This window comes from Medicago sativa, chromosome 5, assembly GCF_051527215.1.
Source record: "Medicago sativa cultivar Bolivia chromosome 5, Bolivia_mono, whole genome shotgun sequence".
NCBI classification, from domain to species: Eukaryota; Viridiplantae; Streptophyta; class Magnoliopsida; order Fabales; family Fabaceae; genus Medicago; species Medicago sativa.
Window position 1 is genome coordinate 35,099,170 of NC_140753.1, and position 26,854 is coordinate 35,126,023.

Sequence of the window (26,854 nt, forward strand, 5' to 3'; positions counted from 1 at the left end):
CCTCTCCGGCGAGCTTTGGTTGAATCACATAGGAAATAACTGTGGAAGATTTTCTGCATAATTTTTTGTTGATGAAATTCTACATAAATCTATTTAGAATGGATTTGGACCATCTTCATCATTCGTCAAAGTTCGGAAATGCAAGCTCAGAATTTTGGACCTTTCCAATCACTAAAGGCAACAGTGACCATTTCAGGAAAATTAGCTTTGTTCTTTTGTCATCATATGAGGATATTCTAATAAAATTAAAATTATTATCTAAATGATGGTAACCTGCTGCATCAAGTCATTTGTACAGGTCCACCAATGGACCCTTACTTTTGAGGTCCATATTAGGGGCTACCTTCTAAATAATATATATATATATATATATATATATATATATATATATATATATATATATTTAGTGCTTACTTTGTTCACTTAATTATGCACCTCCTTAGAGGTACACCCCCACTATATAAACACCACTAATGTGTGGGATCTGTAATATCCCGCTTATTAGAGATACGAGGTTTTATCTGAAACGATAAAATGCGTGTGTTAAGGCTAAGGGTATTTTTGGAATTGCAAGCCAAGGTTGTATTTAAGGACTTTAAGTCCAAATTCTTCACAATTTTCTTCATTTCCTCTCTCTAGGGTTTGGCATAAGTTTGCTTTCCCTTCTCTCTAGATTTTTCCTTCTCCTTCCCACATAAATACTTGAATCCGCACTTAATCTTTCATCAAGTAAGAATCTAAGCAAGAATAGACTTTTATCAAGGGTGTGGGTAAGAAAGTTGGAAGCAAGCTTCACCAAAATAGTTTCTTCACATCTAGAGTTTTCCTTCCTAGGGTTTTGCTGTCAAGTCTAGAGTTTTTGAGCTTAACTTCAACTTCATCAAGGTGAGTTCCTAGTTAGATTCTACCCATGGGATTATGTGATTATGCTTGTAAGAGAAACATAAATTTTTAGGGTTTATACATAGAGTTTTGTTACCCTTTTCATGCCATGCTTGCTTATCTGGTTAAAACTTGTTTGGTTAAGGTTTTACAGGTCTTCTATGGTCCTTAGAGACATATTATACTTTGAGATACTTGGTTTTTAGGTTTTTGGGTCAAAAATACCATTTTTGAGGGTGCTGGACTGTCATGACTCGCCGGGGCGAGTAACTACTCGCCATGGCGAGCTAAACCACCAGAACTGGGGGTTTACTCGCCCCCAACTCGCCACAGCGAGCAACTGCTTGCCTCCCACACAAATCACTCGCCTAGGTGAGTAAGACAGTGAAGAAACTCTCTGTTTTGCTTGCTTCAGGCAGCCATGGCGTTTTGCGTGGCGGTTTTCTCCGTGGTGTCTTTTTACAAAAGTGAACCACTCAAACCACGATTCCATTGAATAAATATTGAAATGATTTTCTTGAAAGAGAAGCAAGTAGTTAACTAATCGAGTAATGCATGGTATATGAGAGAAGTTATAGGGTTATAATCGGGTAGTGAGCTATGCATCAAGTAAGGGAATGAACATAGAGCCTTGACATAGTTTGTCGAGAACTAGATAGATAAGCATGAATTTATTTATGCTAAGACGTGAACAATTAGATATCGTATTCACAAGAAAGTTTAACAAGAATTATCTATGGTCAAGGCCATTAAGTAAGTGAAGGTGTCGTGTCTTTTGTATTCCTTCCAAGGTTGGATGCAAGAGGTTCTCCAAGGGGAACAAGGTAAGCCGATAGGGACCCGCACGTCACTAAGGGAGTCCGGTGTGCCTTAGCTAGGTTTTTCCACCGGTAGTAAGGGATTAACTTTCGGGGTTACTCCACTCGGGATTAATCCGTAAAATGAACTCAAATAATCTTGATTGTTCAACGCTAACCGCTAACTTAATGTTTGAATACAATTATTATGCTTGCGTATATGATAAGATGTAAGTGAAGTACAAGTTTCGAAGGCAAGATAAGATAAAGAAAGTTATGTCGATGACGATCTTAGGTTTTCCCTTAATCATCCGACTTTTCAATCGTGTCATGAATATGGTATGTTTGATCTCGATGCGTAGAGCGTATCTTAACAAGCGGTCTTAGTTTCCCCTTGACTGCCATGACGCATTTAGTGATAGAAGCCTATAACAAGTTAAGAAGACTCTATGACTGATCTAGTATGCACTACTGTCTAGGCAAGCATGACCACACATGTATAATCAACCGGCAGGTTGTATCTTAGACACGTGGTAACCATAGGTTTCCTCGAGGTTATCACTAGCCTAGGGTTAGGAAGAACTCACTGAGGCATTATGTCTCATTCCTCTCCTTATTTGTTCAGGTTCACAGGTTTCTTGAGGCAAGGGTAAGGAGAAAGATTTGGATTGATCGTGCTTTTATGGATCCAATCTCGTGTTGTTTACTTGATACATATGTTATATTATGTGATGGGTTGTAATGAGATTTGTAGGTTTGTTTCATTCGACTATCTTGCAGCACAATAATTTAACATAAGACTTTGGATGTCGTTGTATCTAAACTCTCGACTTGATGTCGTTTCTCTATTGTATAATTAATGTATCCAATATCAGTTTTAGCGCACTTTTTGAGTATTCTAGACACTTTCAAATTATGCAACAAGGACCAGAAGTGCATCAACCGCATCCACCACCTCTAGTTGTGGGGAATCCAGCTTTCCAAGAGTACAATCGGAATCATCCTACAGAGTTCAATGGCCGCGTTGAACCGCCAGAGGCCAAGAGGTGGATTAAGCATATGGAAAGGATTTTTTGTATGGATGATTGTACGGAAGAAGAAAAGGTCATTTTTGCAACTAATCAATTTCGTGGCCCAACGAAAGACTGGTGGGAGACAGCTCGATGCCGCATGGTAGCTAGTGGCATGGAATTAAACTGGGATAACTTCAAGCAAGTGATGAGAGAAGTATCTCTCAGTGACATACAAAGTCCGAAAAGAGCAAGAATTTCTTCAGTTGAAGCAGGGCAGTATGTCGGTGACAAATTTCACAAGGAAGTTTGAGGAATTGTCTCATTACTCTACTCACAACGAGTATGCAGGTAATGAGATGTGGAAGGTTAACCAGTATAAGCATGCTTTGAGGGGTGAACTTTATGCTGTGGTCAGTCAGCAGAGATTGACAAACTTTGATGAGATGGTGCATAATAGTCTGGAAGCTGAGAGAGGTTTTGACAAAGCTGTTAAAGAGGGTACCACGTCTTTTGATAGAAGGAGGGGAAATTTTGTTGATGGGAATCGTGAAAAGTTGAAGCCAAAGAGGTCTCCTCAGAAGGGGAAGCAGATGGGTTCATCCAACCCTTTTGTAGTTTGCAGGAAATGTGGAAGGACCCATGATGGGCAATGCAAAGTAGGTGACGATTCATGTTATGCTTGTGGCCAGAAAGGACACTTTATGGCAGATTGTCTTACTAGAGGGAACAAGGGCAAAGGTGTAAGTACCACAATGAGCAAGGGTAGAGTGTATTCACTTGATGGAAAGAAGGCTCAGGCTAACGAGGACTTGATTGGCGGTATGTGTTTTCTTGGTCAAAATCCTATTAGAGTTTTATTTGATTGTGGTGCATCATGTTCTTTCATTTCCTTTCTATGTGTTGAAGCTCTTCAATTATCTGTTTCATTATTAAATCCCCCTGTGATGGTAACTACGGCCACTGACGAAGGAATTGTAGCAAACTATGTTTGCGAGAATTTTCCTATCACTGTATCTAGGAAGACATATTATATAGATTTAGTGTGTCGTCCTATGAAGCACCTTGATGTGATATTAGGCATGGACTGGTTGTCAGCTAATCATGTATATATAGGGTGTGCGGAGAAAAGTATTTACATGCCTACTAGTAACACGGTGGAAGGAGTGGCCTTTTCAAAACTGCTTAAGCACACATATCAGATGGTTCAATTTATTTGTGCTCAGGATAAGGGTTTTTATGTCATGCTCACTGTGACTTCATAGATAGATTTAAGTCCCATTGATATTCCAATTGTCAGTCAGTACCTGGATGATTTTCCGGCCGATATCACAAGTTTACCACCAGAAAGAGAAATTGAGTTTTCAATTGATTTGATTTTGGGAGCCGAAACAGTGTCAGTAGCACCATATAGAATGTCTCCCTTGGAACTCAGGGAATTGAAATCCCAATTGGAAGTGCTTATTCAAAAGCATTTTATCAGGCCCAGTGTGTCTCCTTGGGGTGCACCGGTATTGTTGGTCAAGAAGAAAGATGGCAACATGAGGCTGTGTATTGATTATCGTCATCTGAAAAAGGTGACCATCAAGAACAAGTATCCTTTACCCAGAATTGATGACCTACTGGATCAACTTAAGGGGGCGTCAGTGTTCTCGAAAATTGTCCTCAGATTGGGTTATCATCAGATTCGTATCAAATCTTCGGATGTGTCCAAGTCTGCTTTCAGAACGCGTTATGGACACTATGAATTCTTAATTATGCCTTTCGGTGTGACTAATGCACCAGCAATGTTCATGAACTATATGAATCGGATTTTTCAGCCTTATCTAGATCAATTCGTCATTATTTTCATTGATGACATTTTGGTTTATTCTAAGAACCTCCAAAAGCTTGCTCAACATTTAAGGATAGTATTGGATATTCTTTGGGAGAAGCATATGTATGCAAAATTTAGCAAGTGTGAGTTTTGGTTGTCAGAAGCCAAGTTTCTGGGTCATGTTATTTCTCTGGGAGGTGTGGCAGTCGATCAATCGAAAGTTGAGGCTGTTCAGAATTGGACAAGAACGAAGAATGTTTCGGTAGTTCGAAGCTTTTTGGGATTAGCTGGTTATTACCGACGATTCATCATGAAGTTTTCCCATATCGCTTTACCTTTAACCCGACTCACCAGAAAAGATGTACCCTTCATGTGGGATGAGGAAGGTGAGAAGAGTTTCAGAACTCTGAAGAAGAAGTTAACTCAAGCACCAGTTCTAACTATACCAAACCCAGAGAAGAAATATATTGTGTTTTGTGATGCATCGTCTAAGGGACTCGATGGAGTACTTATGCAAGAAAACGATGTTGTAGCTTATGCATCTAGACAACTCAAGATGCATGAACAAAACTACCCCACTCATGATTTGGAATTGGCAACCATAGTTTTCATTTTTGAAGATATGGAGGAATCACTTGTATGGAGCACAATTTGAACTATTCAGTGATCACAAGCGTCTGAAATACTTATTTGATCAAAGGGATTTGAATATGAGGCAAAGGCGTTGGATGGAGTATCTGAAAGACTTCGACTTTGATTTAAAATATCATCCAGGAAAGGCCAATGTTGTAGTAGATGCTTTGAGTCGCAAGGCTTTAGCTCAAGCCAAAGTTATGATGCACGCTTGTAATATGTATGAGAGGGTTCGTGTCCTTAACCTTGAAGTCACAGAGGATGATGATGGTATTTGGTTACACAAACTGGAAGTCTCATATGATTTGCGGTCAAGGATCGTACAAGCACAAAGTGTCGATTCAGAACTACACAAAAGAAGTGTTTACCTAGAATTTTCAATGGCTTCGGATGGATCGATTTTGTTTGAAGGAAGAATATGTGTTCCAAGTGATCAAGAGCTTAGAAGATTGATCTTGGAAGAAGCCGACAAGTGTAGTTTTTCAATTCACCCTGGTGCTACCAAGATGTATCAAGATTTAACGAGGGAATACTAGTGGCTTGGCATGAAAATGGATATTGCTGAATTTGTGGCGAGGTGCATTGTATGTCAACAAGTCCAAATAGAACATCAGAGACCAGCTGGTATGCTTCAACCATTAGAGATTTCTCAATGGAAGTGGGAACATATTACTATGGACTTTGTATGAGGATTACCCTGTACTCAGAAAGGTCATGACTCAATTTCTCAATTTGGGTGATTGTGGATAGATTAACCAAGTCAGCTCATTTCTTACCGGTTAAGTCTACCTACAAAACATCGCATTATTCAGAATTTTTCATCTCAGAGATAGTCAGCTATATGCTGTTCCAGTTAGTATTGTGTCGGATAGAGATCCAATTTTCACTTCACATTTTTGGAAGGCTTTTCAAAGAGCTTTAGGGACTCGTTTGAAGTGGAGCACGTCTCATCATCCACAAACCGATGGTTAGTCAGAAAGAACCATATAAACCTTAGAGGATATGTTGCGTGCTTGTGTTCTAGAAGATGGTGGAAGTTGGAATCATCATTTACCATTGATAGAATTTTCCTACAATAATAGTTACCACTCGAGTATTTGAATGGCACCTTATGAAGCGTTGTATGGTAGGAAGTGTAGGACTCCTTTATGTTGGGCCGAGGTTGGAGATAAGGGCATTATTGGGCCAGAAATCATTCAAGAAACAACTTTGAAAATTAAATCAATTCAGGAAAAGATGAGAACAGCTCAGAGTCATCAGAAAAGTTATGCGGACAAGAGACGGAGACCTTTAGAGTTTAGTGAAGGTGATCATGTGTTCCTAAAGGTTACTCCTAAACTGGGTTTGAGAGGCGTCTTCAGAACTAAGAAATTGTGTCCAAGGTATGTGGGACCGTTCTTGATACTCAAGTGTACCAGACCAGTGGCTTATCAGTTAGCTTTTCTGTCTAATCATGTTGTGTTTCCGATTAATATGTTGTCTCTTTCCATTATAATAACGATTCTTAATCTTTGCAATAGTCGCGGTACTATCACAATGAACTAACACCACTGATAACAATTTCTCCCATAAAGGGATCTCAGTTAGCAAGCATCTTATCCAACTTGTTTCTTCACTAGTAGTAACTAGTGCTATCATAACAAAGTACAAATTAACGTTTAAACTACCATAACAAAGTACAAACATTTAAACTACCATAACAAAGTACAAACGTTTAAACTAATTAGTTTTGTGAGGAATTTAATAACTGAAATTTTGTAGCAGATGTTTAAACTATTTTGTCACTAATATCTGTCAACTCAATTTTTAAGGTGAACACAAAATTCTGTCTCTAATTCTGTAATTAGTGATTGGTTTTGTTCCTTCCCTGAAATCACTTATAAGTATATTACTTGAGGGTTGCGTTGCCTTAACTACACTACACCCCTTTTTGAATAAAAAAAGTGAAACAAAGATAGTATCCTTAGTATGTGAAACAACTTTAAAATGACAACTCATCTCAAAAAATAAAAACCTAAGAAAAGAGAATTGAAAAAGAACAAAGATAGTACAAAACATAAAATGACTCCAGTCTCCGGGGTAAAAATTGGTCAAGACAGAAATTATCATCATGCATTTTCAAGTTCTTCCACTGTCGTATATGGAAACATCTCTCGATAGGTAGCCCTTGATGTCAAACAAATTGTGCAATAGAGATCCCTATTTTAACCTAACCATGATTTAGTTCTAGTATTGCTAAACTTGAGATGTTAGTCCCCCCATTTTTCCTACAATAAAGTCTAGGGTTTATTTTTAATGACCCGTTTGTTCTATGTTCAAAATATGCAATGACATGCCGAAAAATGTAATTCCACATGTTAATGAATATGATATGTGAGAAAAATAATTCCCAAACTAAGTTGTGAGCAAAAAATCCAGAAATTTTTGAAACAAAGACATTAAAATCCAAAATTTAGACTTGTTCAAAAAAAAATTCCAAAATTTAGAAAAGTGCATTTAAGTTTAGATATTGTTAATTTTTTTCTTGAGAAGAGCTTCGATATTGTTGATGTAAGTTGTATGATAGCGTTGCATAGATCTACATATAGATGTTCTATATGAATTTAATGTACATCATGTACCTCTAATGTAAAAATGCGACGGACAAACTAAAATCGACATGTTTTCAAGGACATATTTGTCTGTTCATAAATTTTAGAGACTAAAATGACTGCTGCTTTTTATATTTAGCATATCTGGAGAAGCTGTTTCTTGGAAGTCTAAGAAGCAAACCATCCATGCTCAGTCCACAAAGGAATCTGAGATGATAAAACTAGCGACTGCTAGTGAAGAAGCAAGTTGGCTAAGATGCTTGCTAGCTGAGATCTTTTAATGGGAGAAATTGTTACCAGCTGTGTTAGTTAATTGTGATAGTACCATGACTATTACAAAGATTAAGACTCGTTATTATAATGGAAAGATACAACATATAAATCAGAAACACAACATCATTAGAGAGAGTAACTCTATTGGAGCGGCTAGAGTTAATTTTGTACATACTAATGAAAACTTAGCGGATCCATTGACGAAAGGACTAAATAGAGAGAAAATCCAAGATACTTCCAGTAGGCTGGGACTAATACATATAGCTCACTTAGTTATGGTAACCCGACCTACATGACTGGAGATCCCAAGACTTAGATTCAATGGGTAATAACAAGACATGAAGTGATAGATCATACTATGATAAGGATTGCGAAATCATGATCCTTCAGCGATAGAAGGATGACGTAATAGAAACTCTTGTTAAATCGAAATAGTATCCGCTATGCAATGGTTAAAGTTGTAGGTGACACCTTTGTTTACTAGAAAATTATACGGAGACGTCTTTGATGATATTTTTCGAAACCATTATTTAAGAAAATGTGTGGAAATTGAGTAATTCACTAAACACAAATTCTTATAATGGGTAGAACTAGTGTAGTGTGAATTGAAAAAACTGGAAGTCCCACATCGAATGGTTCTCACACATTAGTGGTGTTTATATAGTGGGGGTGTACCTCTAAGGAGGTTCATAATTAAGAGAACAAAGTAAGCACAAAATAATATATATATATATATATATATATTATTTGGAAATGATAAATTAAATAATTAATAAAATCATTACTAGAAAGTTCTTTCTTAGTCCCCAAGTTATGCTAAAATATTTTTTGAACGCAATCTAGAATATTTTGGAACACAATTTGAAATATTTTAGTATGCAATCTAATATTTTTAGTGCTTGATCTAAAATATATTTTAGTACATAATATAATATATTTTGGTACTCAAATATATTTTGGTACATAATATAATATATTTTAGTACTCAATTGAGATATTTTTGGACTAGATCTAATACGTGAATTACTTAACGTCAAAGTATTGTATTACTTGTTCCCAAAGTTTCTCACATATTAGTTGTGAATTTTCTCTATAAATAGAGAGCTCACACAGTGCATTCTACACACCGAAAATTCACAGTTGATGCTTCATGTGCTTTTCTTCTCTTCTTCCTCCTTCGACTTGTGTTGACAAGTCCTTCTTCCTTTCTTCTACTCCTAATAATGTCAAAACCCATCAAATGTTGAACATAAAGAGTTGTTGAAAACTTGTCAAAGTTATGACACTTATGACACTTGCTGTTTGGTTTGTATCATGAAGGAAATTATATGAAATTTGCTGAAATAAGAAAAAGGTAAAAATATTAAAATTGCTATAAATGGAATTTTGGAGATTTGTTTTGAAACCACAATGAATAAGAATCCCTATGTACAACATTTATATGATGATTGGTCTTTGAAAATGTATATGATTTGCATGATGAAAACTACATTTGCTAGACGAAAACATATATATTTCACCAATTTATTACTTTTATTTACCAAATGGTCGTAAAATGTTTTGAAATGCAAATGGTTACAACTAACACTATGTTCTTGAAACTTAATTTCAAAATATATGTTGATTGGTCTCTTGTTGGCACATGGAAATGAATGTCGTACACAGGGATTCTTTTTCATTGTGGTTTCAAAACAAATCTCCAAAATTCCATTTATAGCAATTTTAATATTTTTACCTTTTTCTTATTTTAGCAAATTTCAGATATTTCCCTTCATGATACAAACTAAACAGCAAGTGTCATAGCAACAACTCTTTATGTTCTATATTTGATGGGTTTTGACATTCTTGCCCTTATCTCACCTATTTTCATGCAATATGGTCCCTTTGTTTTCATTGTTCATGACCCCGCATATTGAAATGACACTTACACCCTTTCCTTCTCTCTCAAATCAGAAAAAGTTATAATGGCATTTTTGTCCGTTTAAGTTAGCCTTCATAAAGTTAGCATATAGTTTATTGTTTCTTTATATATGTGGTAAATGAAATAGATCAAAGGAAAAGGAAGTTCTAGCAAGCTAGGGTTTTGTTTTAAGAGATGGGTCATGGGGAGATTGAGTGGGAAGATTGAGATTAAGAAGATTCAAAACAAAACCACAAGGCAATTGACATTTTAAAAAAGAAATACTGGATTGTTGAGGAAGACTCATGAGCTTTCTGTACTATGTAAAGCTCAAATTGGACTCATCATTTTCTCAAGCACCGGAAACCTCTCTCAGTATTGCTCTGATTCCACTAGGTATATATATTTACCCTTTATTTTGTTTTTTTATTTTTTCTTAGATCCCTAGAATTGTAAAGTTGTTTGATTTATGTGACGTAAACACATTTGTAGAGGTGAATCGCAGCTTAATTGTATATCTACCTTTCAACATTTCATTTTATATTTTTCTCTTGGATCTCTTGCTTTGTTAAATTATTTCAGATCAAGCACTAAAATATATTAGATTGCATACTGTGTTCCAAAATATTCTATATTGTGTTAAAAAATATTTTAGCATAACTGAGGGACTAAGAAAGCACTTTGTAGTAATAATTTTATTAATTATTTAATTTATCAATTCCAAATAATAAAATACATAAATATATATTTTTCATTTAGTGCTTTTTTTTCACTTAATTATGCACCTCCTTAGAGGTACACCCCCACTATATAAACACTACTAACATGTGGGATCCGGCCGATGTGGGACTTCCACATTTTTCAATTCACACTAAACTATTTTACAAGTAAGCTGCGATTCTCCTATACAAATGAGTTTACATCACACAAATCAAACAACTTTACAATTCTAGGGATCTAAGAGAAAATATAAAACAAAATGAAGGGTAAATATATATACCTAGTGGAATCAGAGCAATACTGAGAGAGCTTTCTGGTGCTTGACAAAATGATGATTCCAATTTGAGCTTCACAAGCGCACGATTGTTCTTCAACACTCCAATTCTTCTTTCTGAGAATGTCAATTGCCTTGTGGTGTTGTTTGGAATCTTCTTAATCTCAATCTTCCCATGTCCCATCTCCTAGGAACAAAACCCTATCTTGCTAGAACTTTCTTTTCCTTTGATCTATTTCATTTACCACATATATAAAGAAAGAAACAAACAAAAACAATACACAAAGTTAAACAATAGAATATATATCAACTTTATGAAGGCTAACTCAAAAGACAAAAAAGACATTCTAATTTTTCCTGATTTGAGTGAGAAGGAAAGGGTGTAAGTGTCATTTCAAGTTAATAATAAAATAAATATTATGCAGGTCCGAGGAATATGATATGTAGGTTCATGAACAATGAAAACAAAGGGACCATATTGCATGAAAGTAGGTGAGATAAGGGCAATAATGTCAAAACCCGTCAAATTTTGAATAGAAAGAGTTGTTGCAAACTTTGATGGGAACATTTGATGCGTTTTGACATTATTGCCCTCGTCTCACATACTACCATACAATATGGATTTTAATAAAAATTTAGATTGATTATCATATTGGTCGCAATCTATTATGAAACCAATTTGTGTTAAAGGTACTCAATCTTACACCAAGTTAAGATATTGCTGAATCTAGTATTGCTTTTAAGATTTCTCTTCTTACATTCAGTAATTTTTCATATAAGTTTTTGTAAAAACAGTTTATCTTTAGATTCACAATCAAAATGATTAATTTGTAAGTTTCTTCTTAATTAAGAAAGTCTACATGAACAATCAAAATGATTAATTTGTTAATTAAAACACCTACAATGAAAAACAATATGAAAAAAAAAACAGAGTGAGAGAACCATTCCAACTCCAACCACAAAACTGATGAGGATTTGAATTATTTATTTCCAAAAACTTTTTTCGAAACTAATCAAAAGCTTCGTCAGCTTTGGCGTTGGAGCAGTAATAGTTCTCTTCACTCTATTTTTTCCTCCTGTTTTTCATCATAGGAGTTTAAATTCACAAATTAAATGTTATTATTTTACGTGCACACATACTTGCTAAAGAAGATGAAGAAGGTAAGGCTGGATTCTGAGAGCTATATAGAATTAGTTATATGTTTGTGTCTCCCTTTCTAACATCTAACTTCTGTGAGAATTGAGGAAGAATATATTTTTAAGATCATTCCCTTATATGAAAAAAGGGATTATGGTCGTAAAATATTATTTATTCTGAACGGACATAAATTATTAAAGGGACTAGGCTCTTAAGACCATTCTTAATTCCCAAAAGACATTTTATCTATAAGGTATACAGTCTTCAGAACACTCTTAATTTCGAAGGGAAAAAAAATGAGATGAAGGGAAGAAAACTTCTTCAAGAGAAGTTAAAAAGGGAGAAAGAAGAAAAGGGTTAATTTCATGGACCAAAAAAAAAAAGGAGATGAAGGGAAGAATGTCTCGTCAACACAAGTCAAAGAAGGAGAGAGAAGAAAAAGATTCGAAGTTTCAGAATACCTTTTACAACTAATATATGAGAAGCTTTGGGAACAAGTAATTCACATATTAGATCTAGTACAAATATATCTCAAATTCAGTCCCAAATATTTCATATTGAGTACAAAAATATACTATTGAGTGCCAAAATATATGTCTAATCACGTACGAAATTATTAGATTGGATACCAAAATATATCAGGATGTGTTGCAAAATATTGTAACAAAATTTGGCAACTATGAAAAAACTTTCTAATTACTAAATTAATTATTTTATTCTTGTCAAAAAAAATTAATTATTTTATTTAAAATTTCAAAATAATAAAATATATATTAATATATATTTTTTGAATAATTTAAGGGTTAAATAAGTTTTTAATCCCTACAAAATCATGAGTTTTTAAGGTTAGTCCCTACGAAATTTTATTGGTAATTTTAGTCCCCCAAAATTTTTTAGTTTGTAAAAATAGTCTCTATTTTGAAAACATTTTACAAAAATTGGATAGTTTTAGTCCTCCAAAATAGTCCCTATACAAATCCAATAGGGACTAAAAGTGAATAAAAAATTTCAAGGAGGGATTAAAAAATATTAAATCCATTATTTAATCTCGACAAATTTCCACTGAATTTATTATTAATTTTGAAAGGAACAAATTGGAACAATAAAAATAGAGTTTGAGGTCTTTTAGAAAAAATTTCTCAAATTTGTTTTGTTCTTTGAGCATATTTAAAAATGAGTGAAGACATATTCTGGTTCCGGGGCCAAGTCATCGACAAAAAAAAAAAAGACCAATTTTTGTTTTATTTTTTTCTGTTTTTTTTTTTCAAAATGTGGGTCAAATTTATCCCTTAAAATATACGCACAAGTTAGCGTAGTAAAAAGAGAGGTTAGACGGGCATGGTAGTGCCCTTCCTACCGCTAGTTTGTTATAAAAGATGTGCTTCCAATTTACTCGGTAACTCGGGATTTTTTTTTTCATTTTCCAGAAATTTTGGTTCATCAAACATTATTGCTTATGTCACTCATGGAATTTTTCAAAATAATTCATGGGGATGCTGGGGTCATGATAAATAAATTCATATGATATATTAATAAATTAATAACAATAATTCATCAACTTATTAATACAAAGTAAATAAAAATGTTAACATGTCATTGGAATAAAAATTTAGATTGATTATCATATTGGTCGCAATCTATTATGAAACCAATTTGTGTTAAAGATACTCAATCTTATAGGTGAGTCTAGGAATTCTGCCTCAAAATTCCAAGGACCGACCTCAGTTCCACATTCGTATAGGTGAGTCTATCAAAGGTACTCCTGTAACTATTGTAACATCCCAGACTGCTTACAGGATTGCCGACTAACCCCACAAACCAACACGAGTCTTTTTAGCATGCTTTGTCCTCACTCACATGCTTACCGGGAAACTTCCCGGTAGATCACCCATCCTAGTACTACTCCAAGCCAAGCACGCTTAACTGTGGAGTTCCTATGGATTGAGCTCCCGAAAAGAAGATGCATCTTGTTGATATGGGTAGTACCTAACAATTCTTATAAGCCTTCCTTCAACCATGTAGTCCCATACCTACACGGCCTCCGGATCCCTCTCATTCCGATGTGTTTCGGTTCCTTCTATTATCGTGGGGTCATCCTTACGGATAGTGTCCGTTCCACCTAGCGGGAACCTTTCGTATCCACCTAGCAGGATATCGAAAGCCACGACGTGGGATGTTCTTCCACGGTCGTATATGGAAACATCTCTCGACAGGTAGTCGTTGATGCCAAACAAATTGTGCAATAGAGATCCCTATTTTAACCTAACCATGATTTAGTTCCAGTATTTCTAAACTTGAGATGTTAGTCCCCCCATTTTAATCGGTTTAGAAATTTTTCCTACAATAAAGTCTAGGGTTTATTTTTAATGTCCCGTTTGTTCTATTTTCAAAATATGCAATGACATGCCAAAAAATGTAATTCCACATGTTAATGAATATGATATGTAAGAAAAATAATTCTCAAACTAAGTTGTGTGCAAAAAATCCAGAAATTTTTGAAACAAAGACATTAAAATCCAAAATTTAGACTTGTTCAAAAAAAAATTAAAAAATTTAGAAAAGTGCATTTAAGTTTAGATATTGTTAATTTTTTTTCTTGAGAAGAGCTTAGATATTGTTGACGTAAGTTGTATGATAGCGTTGCATAGATCTACATATAGATGTTCTATATGCATTTAATGTACATCATGTACCTCTAATGTAAAAATGCGACGGACAAACTAAAACCGACATGTTTTCAAGGACATATTTGTCTGTTCATAAATTTTAGAGACTAAAATGACCGCTGTTTTTTATATTTAGCATATCTGGAGAAGCTGTTTCTTGGAAGTCTAAGAAGCAAACCATTCATGCTCAGTCCACAAAGGAATCTGAGATGATAGAACTAGCTACTGCTAGTGAAGAAGCAAGTTGGCTAAGATGCTTGCCAACTGGGATCCCTTAATGGGAGAAACTGTTTCCAGCTGTGTTAGTTAATTGTGATACTACCACGTCTATTGCAAAGATTAAGAATCGTTATTATAATGGAAAGATACAACATATAAATAGGAAACACAACATGATTAAATAGAGTAACTCTATTGGAACGGCTAGAGTTAATTTTGTACATACTAATGAAAACTTAGCGGATCCTCTGACGAAAGGACCAAATAGAGAGAAAATCCAAGATACTTCCAGTAGGCTAGGACTAATACATATAGCTCTCTGAGTGATGGTAACCCGACCTACATGACTGAAGATCCCAAGACTTATATTCAATGGGTAATAACAAGACATGAAGTGATAGAGCATACTATGATAAGGATTGAGAAATCATGATCCTGCAGCGAAAGAAGGATGAGGTAATAGAAACTCTTGTTAAATCGAAATAGTATCCGCTATGCAATGGTTAAAGTTGTAGGCGACACCTTTGTTTACTAGAAAATTATACGGAGACGTCTGACGATATTTCTCGAAACCATTTTTTAGGAGCATCTGTGGAAATTGAGTAATTGACTAAACACAAATTCCCATAATGGGTAGAACTAGTGTAGTGTGAATTGAAAAAACTGGAAGTCCCACATCGGATGGATCCCACACATTTGTGGTGTTTATATAGTGGGGGTGTACCTCTAAGGAGGTGGATAATTAAGTGAACAAAGTAAGCACTAAATAAAATATATATATATTATTTGAAAATGATAAATTAAATAATTAATAAAATCATTACTAGAAAGTTCTTTCTTAGTCCCCAAGTTATGCTAAAATATTTTTGAACGCAATCTAGAATATTTTGGAACACAATCTGAATTCTTTTAGTATGCAATCTAATATTTTTAGTCCTTTTGATCTAAAATATATTTTGGTACATAATATAATATATTTTGGTACTCAATTGAGATATTTTTGTACTATATCTAATATGTGAAAAACTTAACGTCAAAGTAATGTATTACTTGTTCCCAAAGTTTCTCACTTATTAGTTGTGAATTTTCTCTATAAATAGAGAGCTCACACAATGCATTCTACACACCGAAAATTCACAGTTGATGCTTCCTGTGCTTTTCTTCTCTTCTTCCTCCTTTGACTTGTGTTGACGAGTCCTTCTTCCTTTCTTCTACTCCTAATAATTTCAAAACCCATCAAATGTTGAACATAAAGAGTTGTTGGAAACTTGTCAAAGTTATGACACTTGCTGTTTGGTTTGTATCATGAAGGAAAATATATGAAATTTACTGAAATAAGATAAAGGTAATGTAACGCCCATACTAAACTTATCTAGAATATTTAGAATGTGCGCTAAATTTAGTTCTGGATACATTAAAATTACAATAATAAAAATTGCGACTGAATAAATATATATATCACTACAGGATCGTACATTTGCTGTATGAATACATGTCTGGAACCATAATAAATAATCTGAACTAGTACGACACGAGCATGTGAAAATATGACATTCAGCCTCCTGTATTGTCTCCTTGCCACGTACAACCTGCTGATCTGAAATAAAATAAAAGGGATTGGGGTGAGACGGGATGTCTCAGTGAGTTCCACCTATCCTAAGTTGTAGGCAATCTCAGGGAACCTAGGATCGCCATCTGACTCTAAGCTCAACCCTTTTTGGGTTTATACAGTTTTGTCATGCTTAACTGAGCGATCGGGGGATAACTAGGATCGCTATCTGAAATACTGATTCAATCCTGATACTAATGCTGAAATCATACTAACTATTATAGTCATAATGTCTGTCATATTATGTTAGGAATGTTAGCGTTGAACAAACAATATTATCTGAGTTGATTTTACGGAATAAACCCAGGTGGAGTAACCCCGGAATTTATTCTACTCTGACCGGTAATAATTCCAACTGGCGGGAACCCAACTGACGGGGATACCGGACTCCTCTGATTATCGTGGGGTCATCCTCACGGATAGTGCCCGTTCCAACTGGCGGGAACCTTTTGTATCCTAACTGGCGAGGATAGCAAAAGCCACGGTTTAAACATATTTTAATATTATAACTGAAATGATTTCTGATAACTGAAATAATTCTCAACTCCACTACTAACGGGGAGCAAAATAGAGGAATACATTAACTTAATTGATTTCTTATAATAATAACATCCTGAAACTGATAATAAAGACGTAGTGATTCCGTCTTTATTCTGAAATTAATTCTGATACTAACCTATTCAGGTTCTAGGCATATCGTTGTCATATGCCATTCCTAAAAGGTCATAAGATTTCCCCCATATTCTGATAAACTAAATTCGACTAATTAAGCTGAACTTCCATAACTAGGATTCTTTACTTCCAATGATTGGAAATCCACCCATGAATTGTTTACATGACATGCTTGTTCTAAATACATCTCTTATGTCAATGTGCAATAATTATGTAATGGCACCTAAGTTGGAGGATTGCTAAATATTCTTTGTCACATAGTAAGAAAATATGCATTAATGTCAATTCGAACATGTTTATGTTACTATGCATGTTGGAGTATCTTAAAACATTCCTGGTTACATAATTGAATAAAATGAATGTTTCAAATTCTAGCCGAACAATGGCTATATTTATGCATGATAAACTTTCTTGTAAAATTATTTAAGAAAATGTAACCATTTCTAGTAACCAAGGCAAATGTTAAATTCCAATATTTTTCTCAATCATTTACATAAGTAAATTCATCATTGGCCTTGTTTAAACAATTTCCTCCAACATCAACACTATCATAAACATATTCATAACATAAAAGAGAATTTAGAGTAAACTAGTAACCAAAACATGTGACAATTCAATTTTCCAAATTATATGTATATCAATCTTCTATTCAAATTCTATCCTCCAACATTAGGACTAAAGTAGTATTGCACAACAACATAAGAAATTTTAGAACAAAATAATGGGAATCTAGCATTGATACAATTATGCCAACACGTTCTAATAATTCTTAATCATATATTAGCATTCTAATGATATAATTTACTACCCAAAGGTGGGTTTACTAACTAAAGGAACTCACCTCGAATCACTCTTGGAAAAATTGCAAAGCATCTTATCAACAACTTGCAGCTTCTGCTATCTCCAAAACTCCATAATCAATTTTCCAAAATAGCTTATGCCTTGACTTATAGGTCTTGACTTTTCCGAAACAGTCCAACCCACTTGTGACATACTCCTAACTCATCAACCAGCATATAGAAAAATTACCATTTCAGTCCCTGCACCAGAAGTTTGCCATTTGGCTATTTAAGCACTTCCAAAACAGCTTAATTACTATTTAAGCACTTTTATCATCACTCAAACAGCTTATGATTTTACCATTACTCATATACCAGTTAAACATATCTCTCATAAACTGGTCATTACAAAAAAAATACTTGAAACAACTCAAATTCCAATTTAAGCTATTTTCCAAACGGCTTAACTAGAAACTCATGACTTTTAGCATATCAATTTCAATTCAAACTTTCACACATAATTCCAACATGAATAAACAGTCCTATGAACCACTTATACAACAGTTGGAATTCACAACTTAGTCGTTTAAGGCATTTTGCTCAAAACAGCTTATATGACAACTTATTCCCTCTAAACAATTCAACTTATGTTCAAATTTTCCAGAATACAACCAAACATCATTACACTTCACCTAAACCACTTGCATCAAAAGTCTAACTTGTTTCATCCAATAATCATTTATGATAATTTCCTTGAAAACAACTTATACCTCAATTTAGGCACTTTTAGTTCAACATAACATCCCAACAACAACAACACTAAAACTGATACTACTAGCAGTCAAAAATACAGGGTCATCACAGAATCCAAAAGCAATAACAGATTATTTGTGATTACCTTCTAATGCTCCAAGTAGGAATCCAAAATCATAAGCTAAAGCTTTCAAATTTCTTGTACTCAAGCTTCAGCTCTCTTTTCATGTCTTCTGTCCAAGGCTTGGTTCACCAACATAAGGTCTCAAAACTTGCTAACAAGGTCACAATATGATAAGGATCAAAGTTGTTTGCTTGTATGTTGATTTTAGCTTAAATTTGGAAAGAATGATGAGAATTAGGTGGGAGAAGAAAAAGGGCCGAGAGAGAGAGAGAGAGTTAGAAGAGGGGAGGAGATATTTTTGATGAGGGAGAAAAGAATGGGAAAAAAAAATGAAGATATTTTGTATGCTTGACCTTTTATAGTCCTTAGATGAGTAATGACCAAAATGCCCTTTTCTACACTCTTCCTCAACTAAAATATCCGATAAAATGCCGTGAAAGTTTTAAGCGAAATATTACATTCACCGTGATCCATTGGAATAATTTGATTCGGTCCGGAAAGTCTTATGTGCAATTACCATTTTGCCTTTCCCTAAAAAAACCCTAAGATAAATAACTGATACTGAATTTTTACATGCAGGGTATTACAGGTAAAGATATAAAAATTGCTATAAATGGAATTTTGGAGATTTGTTTTTAAACCACAATGAATAAGAATCCGTATGTACAACATTTATATGATGATTGGTCTTTGAAAATGTATATGATTTGCATGATGAAAACTACATTTGCTAGACGAAAACATATATATTTCACCAATTTATTACTTTTATTTACCAAATGCTTGTAACATGTTTTGAAAAGCAAATGCTTGCAACTAACACTATGTTCTTGAAACTTAATTTCAAAATATATGTTGATTGGACTCTTGTTGGCACATGGAAATGAATGTTGTACACATGAATTCTTTTTCATTGTGGTTTCAAAACAAATCTCCAAAATTCCATTTATAGCAATTTTAATATTTTTACCTTTTTCTTATTTTAGAAAATTTCAGATATTTCCCTTCGTCAGCTTTGGCGTTGGAGCAGGAATAGTTCTCTTCACTCTATTTTTTCTTCCTGTTTTTCATCATAGGAGTTTAAATTCACAAATTAAACGTTATTATTTTTCTTGCACACATACTTGCTTAAGAAGATGATGAAGGTAAGGCTGGATTTTGAGAGATATATATAACTAGTTATATGTTTGTCTCTCCCTTTCTAACATCTAACTTCTGCGAGAATTGAGGAAGAATATATTTTTAAGATCATTCTGCTTATATGAAAAAAGGGATTATGGTCTTAATATATTATTTATTCTGAACGGACATAAATTAGTAAAGGGACTAGACTCTTAAGACCATTCTTAATTCCCAAGAGACATTATATCTATAAGGGTATACGGTCTTCAGAACACTCTTAATTTCGAAGGGAAAAAAAATGAGATGAAGGAAAGAAATTTTTTTCAAGACAAGTCAAAATGGGAGAAAGAAGAAAAGGGTTAATTTCATGGACAAAAAAAAAAAAAGGAGATGAAGGGAAGAATGTCTCGTCAACACAAGTCAAAGAAGGAGAGAAAAGAAAAAGATTCGAAGTTTCAGAATACCTTTCACAACTAATATATGAGAATCTTTGAGAACAAGTAATTCACATATTAGATCTAGTTCAAAAATATCTCAAATTCAGTCCCAAATATTTCATATTGAGTACAAAAATATACTATTGAGTTCCAATATATATGTCTAATCACGTATGAAATTATTAGATTGCATACCAAAATATATCAGGATGTGTTCCAAAATATTGTAACAAAATTTGGCAACTATGAAAAAACTTTCTAATGACTAAATTAATTATTTTATTCTTGTCAAAAAAAAAATTAATTATTTTATTTAAAATTTCAAAATAATAAAAGATATATCAATATATATTTTTTGAATAATTTAAGGGTTAAATAAGTTTTTAATCCCTACAAAATCATGAGTTTTTAAGGTTAGTCCCTACGAAATTTTAATGGTAATTTTAGTCCTCCAAAATTTTTTAGTTTATAAAAATAGTCTCTATTTTGAAAACATTTTACAAAAATTGGATAGTTTTAGTCCTGCAAAATAGTCCCTATACAAATCAAATAGGGGCTAAAAGTGAATAAAAAATTTCAGGGAGGGATTAAAAACATATTAAATCCATAATTTAATCTCGACAAATTTCCACTAAATTTATTATTAATTCTGAAAGGAACAAATTGGAACAATAAAAATAGAATTTGAGGTCTTTTAGAAAAAATTTCTCAAATTTGTTTTGTTCTTTGAACATATTTGAAAATGAATGAAGACATATTCTGGTCACGGGGCCAAGTCATTGACAAAAAAAGACCAATTTTTGTTTTATTTTTTTCTTCAAAATGTGGGTCAAATTTATCCCTTAAAATATACACACAAGTTAGCGTTGTAAAAAGAGAGGTTAGACGGGCATGGTAGTGCCCTTCCTACCGCTAGTTTGTTATAAAAGATGTGCTCCCAATTTACTCGGTAACTGGGGTTTTTTTTTTTTTGATTGTCCAGAAATTTTGGTTCATCAAACATTATTGCTTATGTGACTTTCATGGAATTTTTCAAAATAAATCATGGGGATGCTTTGGTCATGATAAATAAATTCATATGATATATTAATAAATTAATAACAATAATTCATCAACTTATTAATACAAAGTAAATAAAAATGTTAACATGTGATTGGAATAAAAATTTAGATTGATTATCATATTGGTCGCAATCTATTATGAAACCAATTTGTGTTAAAGATACTCAATCTTATAGGTGAGTCTAGGAATTCTGCCTCAAAATTCCAAGGACCAACCTCAGTTCCACATTCGTATAGGTGAGTCTATCAAAGGTAGTCCTGTAACTATGTACCCCACTCATCCTATAGTATAGATCTCATTAAGAGTTTCTATTACCTAATCCTTCTTCTGCTGTAGGATCATGATTTATTAATCCTTATCGTAGCATGTTCTATCACTTCATAACTTGTTATTACCCATTGAACCTAAGTCTTGGGATCTCCAATCATGTAGGTCGGGTTACCATCACTCAACGAGCTATATGTATTAGTCCCAGCCTACTGGATGTATCTTGGACTTTCTCTCTATTTAGTCCTTTCGTCAAAGGATCCTCTAAGTTTTCATTAATATGTGCAAAATTAACTCTAACCGCTCCATCAGAGATACTCTCTCTAATCGTGCTATGTTTCCGATTTATATGTTGTCTCTTTCCATTATAATAACGATTCTTAATCTTTGCAATAGTCGCGGTACTATCACAATGAACTAACACAGCTGGTAACAATTTCTGCCATAAAGGGATCTCAGCTAGCAAGTATCTTATCCAACTTGTTTCTTCACTAGCAGTAACTAGTGTAACGCCCTATTTCTATTAAAGTGATAAAACACGCGAATATAACAAATATTTAAGAAATAGACGCAATGTCTCATCTAAACAACAACCAACATGCATATATAATAATATCTCAACAGTCACAGGGGAATATAATTCATACATCTCCAAAAATATATATGCCATGGTCAAATAACATCAACATAAAATTCTCCAAATCTCAACAATGAGTACATCTCCAAAATAAAATATTCAGACAAAACTAGGACATCGACTCAACCTAATCATAGCCCTAGACTACAACGCCAAGTGATAACGGAGGCTAGCTCCCTCTATCCAAACATCCACCAAGCAACTCGCCAAGCGACTAATCCTGCACAGCGTCTACCCATCCATACAGACAGATAGGCGGTCGAAACCACTGGGGGTAAGCATTACATTAATCATAATCAACATATGAAAACATAAGCATTCAAGGATTTAAGCATATCACATAAACATAAACATCCCTCCCAGAATACTAGCATCATATGATTATTACCCCCATTACTTGCATCTCAAGCTATCACATTATCACCATAGCATAACATGCATATTCAATCTCTAAACAAGTCATCGACATAAGCTCGTCATTTGTCAACATCAATCAATGAAAATAATACTCACCTCATTACTCATCTAGCATGCTTAACTCAACAAGTACAATCCATCATTTCAAAGTTATAAGCAAGCAATCATCATCATCAAAGAAAATCACCATATAAAAATCTCACCTCATCATTATTACTAAAATAATTATCATCAATTGATTCACCAAGTGTTTAAGCACAAATAGGCAAGACATGCAATTAGAGCATAGATCATTTATTCACAACCATCAACAAAATCCACTAATGCACATATACACCAATCCATATAATCACAACATTCTCCAAATTTCACCAATATACAATTCACCAAGTCACATATTCAAATATGACACGACTCATCGACTAATCAAATGCATGCAATGTTCTAGACTCTTCTAGATGCATGTGGTACCAATCTCCTCCAAGGTCGTCACCTTATGATGCAACAAAAACATCATTATCAACGGCTATAATCAACGGCAAAATGGATACAAGTATCCGGTCAACGGCAATATGGATATAACATCCGACACGACATATGATGCATGAACATATGACTCAGTCCATAATGCATATGTTCACAACAATTCAACGACTATAATCAATGACTATATGTATATACACGCATTCATCACCAATCACATCGAAACTAGCATGTATAAACTCACCACCAACAATCAACGTCATTTTCATATAATGATTCAATAACATAATTCATCATCATGATTTAGCATATATGCATTCACCAATAATATCACCAACAATTAACATATATGCAAGTAATCAATGTAACACCCTATTTCTAATAAGCGGTAAAACGCGCGAATATACAAATATATTCTAGAAATAGATGCTACGTTTTGAATTCAAACATACATGCATAAAGATCATGTTACATAACATAGCAGCGGAACATACATATAATTCCTAAACATCTTCAAATCTCAACATAATACAAATATATTCTCCAAATCTCAATTAACAAGTACCATCTCAACTCCAAAATACATAGTCAAATAAAACAACGTGCAAGAACTACCCTAGATCAGAGCCCTAATCTAGACACTTGCATATAAAGAGGAACTCCACTCCTCGGCATCATCAACCAAACAAACTAAGCATCCTGCACTCCATCTACCCGTCCATACAGAAAGGTAGGTGGTAAACCACTGAGGGTTAGCATTACATCATCATAATCCAAATAAGTTTAACAAGAACATTGGAAATGAAAGATATATTCAAGAATGATGAATAACAAATTATACATGTACTCATAAGTAATCACAACATTCCTATCACTCCAAAGCAATGATATCATCATTCCAAGTTCACAACAACAAGTATATCATACACATATCACCATTCCACCATGTCAATTATCAATTAACAAATTCAATCATCATGTACAACTCAAATACATTTCAATTCACCAACAATGTATGCAATGGCTCTAGACTCATCTAGATGCATGTGGTACCAAATCACCTCAAGGTCGTCACCTCCGATGCAACAAAAACATCGTAATCACCTCAATTGGATATAAAATCCACCACCATCAGTCATGAATGCATGAACATATGACTCAACTACAATGCATATGTTCACACAAACAATTCACCTCAACATCACCAATACTTGTATATATGCAATTAACAACAATTCACCACCACATAACATATATACAATTGCCAACAACATCCACAACACAAGCAACATATAGTTGTCACACAAATATACACCACCAATCATCTTCATATAAGTTATATCAAATATCCATAAAGGATTCACAAGACAATTGGCTCTTAAAACCATTTCCCGCAAAGCTCGTCTCTTAAGATCACAACATTAGAAATACTTGAGCATATAGGTCAAAACCAAGCAAACAAGCTCAATTGCCTATGCCATGTATTCTCACAAGTCACATATGCGTGCAGTAGAGATTACATACGCATTTCATCGGCCAAATACGACAAATTCAATAAAAACTCAAAGTTCGTCTCACTTTATCGATTTTTCACAAAACCCCTATTTTCAAAGCAAAACAAGTTCAAGCTTGATGAAACCAATCACAACCATTTTTAGAAATCATATAAACAATATACAACTTTAATCCCACCTCAAATTCCGGAGAAAAACAAGTTTTCAGAAAAAAATCGACGTTTGGACCGTTTTTCTAAAAGTTAGGCGAATTTCACAAATTCAAGTCCAAACCAATTCAAATCATGTTCCAGTAGGATCAAAGGTATAAACAGAGGTTAATTAAGTCTAAAGAAACATTTTAGAAGTATCGGATTGGTCCCCAAGCGCATAAAACAATGATTCAAAAGTGGCTGAACTGGGGCTAGCACGCTTAAGCGTCCTCTGCACGCTTAAGCGTCCTAGTTCCAGTAACTCCTGGAACAACACGCTTTTGGGATGCTTCTGGCACGCTGGTGGGCCGCTTAAGTGGCCTAGCCTTGTTGAATCGAAACATGTAATAGTTCCTAGGAAATCTAACAAGCATATCTACGACTTCCATGGTTGATTTTAGAGTTTTCAAAAACGGCCGATATGGGGGTTAAGTGAATTTCCTTGTTAATTTATGGATTTCACTCGTTTTTGACCCTTTTTCTTTCACTATAAAGGGCATAAGGTGGCCTAGCCTTATTGAATCGAAGCATGTAACAGTTCCTAGGAAATCTAACAAGAATATCTACGACTTCCATGGTAGATTTTAGAGTTTTCAAAAACGGCCGAAATGGGGGTTAAGTGAATTTCCTTGTTAATTTACGGATTTCACTCGTTTTTGACCCTTTTTCTTTCACTAAAAAGGGCATAAAGTGGCCTAGCCTTATTGAATCGAAGCACGTAACAGTTCCTAAGAAATCTAACAAAAATATCTACGACTTCCATGTTTGATTTTAGAGTTTTCAAAAACGGACGAAATGGGGGTTAAGTGAATTTCCTTGTTAATTTACGGATTTCACTCGTTTTTGACACTTTTTCTTTCACTAAAAAGGGCATAAAGTTGCCTAGTCTTATTGAATCGAAACATGTAATTGTTCATAGGAAATCTAACTAGAATATCTATCACTTCCATGGTTTATTTTAAAATTTTCAAAAACGGCCGAAATGGGGGTTTAGTGAATTTCCTTGTTAATTTTCAGATTTCACTCGTTTTTGACCCTTTTTCTTTCACTAAAAAGGGCATAAAGTGGCCTAGCCTTATTGAATCGAAACATGTAATAGTTCTTAGGAAATCTAACTAGAATATCTATCACTTCCATGGTTTATTTTAAAATTTTCAAAAACGGCCGAAATGGGGGTTAAGTGAATTTCCTTGTTAATTTACGGATTTCACTCATTTTTGACCCTTTTTCTTTCACTAAAAAGGGCATAAAGTGGCCTAGCCTTATTGAATCCAAACATGTAACAGTTCCTAGGAAATCTAACAAGAATATCAACGACTTCCATTGTTGATTTTAGAGTTTTCAAAAAACGGCCGAAATGGGGGTTAAGTGAATTTCCTTGTTAATTTATGGATTTCACTTGTTTTTGACCCTTTTTCTTTCACTAAAAAGGGCATAAAGCGGCCTAGCCTTATTGAATCGAAACATGTAATAGTTCTTAGGAAATCTAACTAGAATATCTATGACTTCCATGGTTTATTTTAAAATTTTAAAAAACGGCTGAAATGGGGGTTAAGTGATTTTCCTTGTTAATTTACAGATTTCACTCATTTTTGACCCTTTATCTTTCACTAAAAAGGTCATAAAGTGGCCTAGCCTTATTGAATCGAAGCATGTAATAGTTCCTAGGAAATCTAACAAGCATATCTACGACTTTCATGGTTGATTTTAGAGTTCTCAAAAACGGCCGAAATGGGGGTTAAGTGAATTTCCTTGTTAATTTACGGATTTCACTCGTTTTTGACACTTTTGCTTTCACTAAAAAGGGCATAAAGTGGCCTAGCCTTATTGAGTCGAAACATGTAATAGTTCTTAGGAAATCTAACTAG

General features: G+C 34.1%; 1 long non-coding RNA gene across 1 annotated transcript; it reads right to left on the minus strand.

Annotated features, from left to right (window-relative positions):
- Positions 1–16,268: 16,268 nt before the first annotated feature.
- Positions 16,269–19,444, minus strand: LOC146922010 (uncharacterized). Its single transcript, XR_015012307.1, has 3 exons — positions 18,878–19,444; positions 18,042–18,240; positions 16,269–16,516 (listed from the first exon to the last, which is right to left on the minus strand). It is a non-coding gene; the product is annotated as an uncharacterized LOC146922010 (long non-coding RNA).
- Positions 19,445–26,854: the final 7,410 nt, after the last annotated feature.